The sequence below is a fragment of the Xiphophorus hellerii genome, chromosome 12, assembly GCF_003331165.1.
Source record: "Xiphophorus hellerii strain 12219 chromosome 12, Xiphophorus_hellerii-4.1, whole genome shotgun sequence".
In the NCBI taxonomy this organism is placed as follows: domain Eukaryota; kingdom Metazoa; phylum Chordata; class Actinopteri; order Cyprinodontiformes; family Poeciliidae; genus Xiphophorus; species Xiphophorus hellerii.
This window is the reverse complement of record NC_045683.1, coordinates 22,707,608-22,712,709: the sequence shown is the minus strand read 5'-3', so window position 1 is coordinate 22,712,709 and position 5,102 is coordinate 22,707,608.

Genomic DNA, 5,102 nt, shown 5'->3' with positions numbered 1-5,102 from the left:
CACGTTTTTGTTTTTTAGGGGAAGTTGTGGGGACATAACAAGAGCATTGAAGCTTTTAAAGTTCTCACTAAAAGGTATTGTCCTTCCCAACAGTGGATGGATTTATTTTTTTTTTTTTAGTTCTTTTAGCAATCACTTGTACTTGAATGCCATCATCATACAGCTTCTATCTATAAGCTACCACTTTTTTTTTTACCACTAATTTTAGCTGATGTACAGATTTTTCTCCCAAAAGTGGACTCCTCATGGTTTCTTCTGGCAAAGTGGAAATAAGGTCATAATTGTTCAGGGGTTGTATGTTTTTTTGTTTGTGTTAAAAGGTGGTTTCCCCAGAACCTACAACCTTGACCATCTAACCAGAATAAAATTCAGCAGAGATGATGATGCTCCCTCCCCCCCCCAAATTAACTTGTGTACAACTTGATCTATAAATTTATTTATTTTTTAAGTCTAGCTGTTAATGTTTTTCTTAATTTCTTTAACAACACCAGAAACTATTCATCCTTGCATAAAATCCACAACGTTTGAAAAGGTGATATATAAGCTATACAGTGTAATATTGAATATTGGCCATCAAAAAACCTAACCCAGTCACAGTTTATAACAAACATTCAGGGGTTTTAGGAACTTCAGGAAAAAGGAACTTTGAAAAGGCCGAGGAGGAAGTAAATGCTTAATTCCTTCCCTTATTTAATGGTCCACATGTGAATTTACATAATACATTACTAAATATTAATATTTTCAAATACAGATTTTTGAAGAAATAAGAATACAACCTGAAAAGTTAATTTATTTTACTGCTTTAATGTGAAAAATGAATTGTGCGTCATTTCTTTAGAGTGAAATATTTTAAGACTATTCTTGTTTATTTTGATCATTGTTGCTGACAGCTATAGTTCAGTTTCTTGCTAAATCTGAACATTATACACACCCTGTGAAATAATTTAAGATCCAAAGAATCCTAGGGAAGAAAACTGGCTTCACTATTGTCCGGCACACTGTCACAAATGTATCCAAGCATATTTGAGATGGAAAGTTGAGTGGAAGGAAAACAGTGATATAAAATGTTTGCAAACAACAGGAATAAGCACATCCTTCAGAGGAGAGTAAAGTACATCCACTTCAAGAGTTTAAGGGAAATTCACATTCATTAAGGTTTATTTACAGCACTGTAGAATTTTTGTGACATTTTCTCAGGTATATTTAGCTTAGAGGTCAAACAACAAGCAATGTTGTCTCAGGCAAAAGTTTTGGCTTTCCATGTTTGTTTCGGGTCTCAGGTGTTGGTAAGATCTAGATCTGATCAAAAGTTGCTTTTGAGGAGAAAATCCATCTGAAAGGCCGGTTGAATTCCAATCTTTTTAATTAATTAATACATCATATCATAAATATGTTTTTTTCTTTGTTTGTTTTTTTTTGGACCATGTGCCAATAAAGTTTTCGCAAAGCATCAGCACAGTTATCTGACTCCCTTATGGACAAAAGTCTGACTGACCCTCAGGTCAGAAGAGTCGCACAATAGCAGCGGAATCTGTGCTAGAGAGCAGGAAAAGCTGTGAGTCTGCTGGCTAAGATAGCTCCCTTTTTTTTTTTTTGTCATTGTTTTTGGAGGAACGGTCACATTGGCTTTCTGCAAGGAAACCAGTCATTTCTGCCACTGAGAGCGCACACACAAATAATGCTGTTTCTAAATGGGGAGATGGGCAGACTCGCCCACACACCTCCTGTTAAGTGGCAGCTCGCAGCAGTCTGCGGTAGGCTTGCATCCATCCAACCATGTGTCTCTCTCGGAGACGAGATGAAGGGACATGTCAGGAGTGAGCCCCCGTCGTTTAAATAGATTCGGCAACAGATGAATAGATGAGACAAATCTCGGAGAGGCTCAAGACTCTATACAGCGGGAGATCCAGGCGCCATACCAAAAGTGTTTAGAGCTAAAATCATTTTGTGAATGTCGGCGACCAACTTGCTGCTGCAATAAGGGAAAATTTGTGCCAAATCTAACAAAAAGATAAGACATGGACTAAAGTCGAAATAAAAATAGGTGCTCATATCTATTCGGCATTAGAGTTTATGAACAAAGTTGCACGGCAAATCTTAAACTCACAGCCTTATCTATATATATATATTTTTTTTTTCGTTTTATTATGTGTGTGTGTGGTCCCCCCTCGGGGGGCCAGATCCGCGGAGGGGCCGCAGGTTTTCTTGGACAGGACGGTTTATTTCTGTCTCTCGGAGGCAGGCAGTGATGTCACCAACGTTTCCTCATCCTCCTGGCATGGGTCAAATTTAGCTCCTGAGATTCTCCTCAGCCTTTCCTGTTGTGATGTGAGTTTGGTGCGGGGAGGGGAGAAAGGGTGGTGGGGGGGGGGGTCTGTCGCATCTCTCTCCCTTAAATACAATGCTGCTTCTCTAGATGACAGATGCTGCTTAACCTGCCATGACCCAGGGAGTCCTGATGGCTCAGCTGACTGACAGGCCTATAGAGGACACAGCGAGCCCGCTTCTCTCTGCCTGAGCTGCACAGGACGCTGTAGCCCCACCAACAAGGGAAGGAACTGTCTCTTCGTTCAGCCCCCTCACCCCCACTGCCCCCTCCACCAACCTCCCACCCAGGGTAATAAATGTCTCGCTGAGGAAAAGCTTAACACCACGAATTAAGGCTAAAAAGAGGGCGCCCACTTCTGCTACCTTGTCCTATTGAGTAAAATATTGAGACAAATTGAGCTCTAAATCAAAGCAGAGAGGAGTGGGAATGTGACAGCGCTTGAAAGCCTGTAGACCGTCCATTGTCAGGAAGTCGCCTCGGCTACAACCACTCTGGGTGGCGTTTATCATCACCGGAGGCAACGGAGGACTGGACACCGTGCCATCGGTCTGTCATGGTGTCTCTGGATTTGAAAAGACGCTGTTGACGGAGCTAGCAGGAATCTCATTGTGGAGTTATCAGTTTTACAGTCAACAGGAAAGGCAGCTTTATTATTTTTCTCCTGTTGAATAGAAACATAATGAATACAGAATATATTTTTGCGCTTTTATCCAGGAAGAACAGGAATATAAATTCTCTTTTTATTTTTTCATAGATGGTCTCACAACTTAAAAGGCAAAATGTTGAATAAGGATGCTGTTATTGTGTGCATAGGATTTTAGTTATTTTATGTTTAAATCAGTGATGGATTACACAAATGTATTCTTCACCTGATTATGCATTCATTTATTCTCTGTTGTAGAAAATCTTAAAATGTATTTTCATTGATTTTTATAGTTTAGTACATGATTTGAACCAGTCCAGCCATAAGTGATTCATAAGGTGACTGAATGTCCTGCTGCATAACCAACATATGTTGCTTCTCTTTTCAGTTGTTTTTGTTTGAAGAAATCACCATTTTTGAACAAAAAAACTCAGCCATTTCTTTGTTTTTCTTGTGGCTTTTTAGCTTCATATCACATTTAATAAACTTTGTGTTTTCTTTGTAAATAGCTAACCACACCAAACTTTTTTTTTTTTTTTTGAGGACCCCAATACTACAAGTAGTACCAGTACCACAGCTTGAAAACCATGGGATTAGTGGTCTGAAGGTAGTCTGTCAGTAAGGTGATACTCAGGGAGAGAGTGTGACTCAAACTGGAAAAACTCCTTCGCCTTTAGCACATCCCAGCAACTTGACATTCTTCTCCCATCCTCCTCCACCGTCTCTTTCTGGCTAGTTTACTCCACGTCTCTTACAAAACACAAGCACTGTCTGCCCCTGCCTCCTCACTCTGAGCTTCTGTTCTCTTGCCTGGAAGAAGTGCATTTCATTGTCTAGTCCTGACGGGTTTCTGGCTCGGCTGCAGCATGCAGCCTGTTTCCTGGGCACAGAGCTGGACATACTGTATGCATCTGCAAACCGATAGTTTGTGGTGCTGATTTTTGTGTGTTATGAAAGTATTTCGATTCGCAAGTAAAGCTTGTCATCTTTTCTGATTTTGAATTTCTATAGTGACGTAAAGAAGCATGTTTTTAGAAGAATATTTTTATTTTGCCGTATCTAAAATCATATTTAGTAATCACATAAACCATAATTTTCAACAATATTATTAGAATGTAGCTCCACCTGAAAGTAGGACGATTTCTTATGTGATATTAAGACTCTTTTAACACAGGAAAACGTCATTATCATTCCACTGGGTGTCACTTATTTTGTATTTGAAGAGAATAGAATAGACTAGAATAGAAGAGAAGAGAAAAGAAGAGAAGAGAAAAGAAGAGAAGAGAAGAGAAAAGAAGAGAAGAGAAGAGAAGAGAATAATTTTACAAAATCTAAAAAAAAATAACAACAATGTCCTGCTTGATTAATTTCCATTTTATGCCTTCTGTTACCATTAGTTATTTCCCAAATGCTTCATTTTAAGTCAATTAACCTGCATCCTCTGTGTCACTTGCCGCTAGGTGGCACTGTGTCTGTTTCATAAAAGCTTCCTTGATCTTTCTCTCTCTCTCTCTCTCTCTTTTTTTCTTCCCCCACTTCCCCAGTAAAGGCTCAGAGCTGACTGCCACCAACTTACACCCCACCCGCCGCCCCACTCAGAGTCGGGAGAGGATTGTGTGGTGTTCTCCTTTCACCAAAGAAAATAATCAAGGAGATCAATGAAATTGGCCTGTTTACACAAGTAGGCTTTCCCTTTATTTCAGCTAATCAGAGTTTACACAGAAATAAGCCTACGTACACAGCTTTTAAAAACAATAAACAAGTTTAGTTTGCAAGGGGTCAGAATTTAAAATAACATAATATACAAAGATCGCGAGATTAATCACTGATGAGTTTGGCAGCTCAATGCAAAATAATATTGAATTCACACTATAGAACAGCACCAAACTGAAACTTAAACTGTTAGTGGCATGTGATTTGGATATATTTTTGGGACAAGTGCTGACTTTGCAGTAGCGGTTCCATTGTCTTCCTTGCTTTTAACAAATATTTAATGTCTTATCTTGGGATTTGGCAGCACTTGACCTCAGATAACCCAGCAATTGTGCAACTGCCCCTAATTAACCTCTTAAATAACTTATCAGAACGTGCTTTTTAAAGACAGTGTGTTTATTATTGAAACTGAGGCCC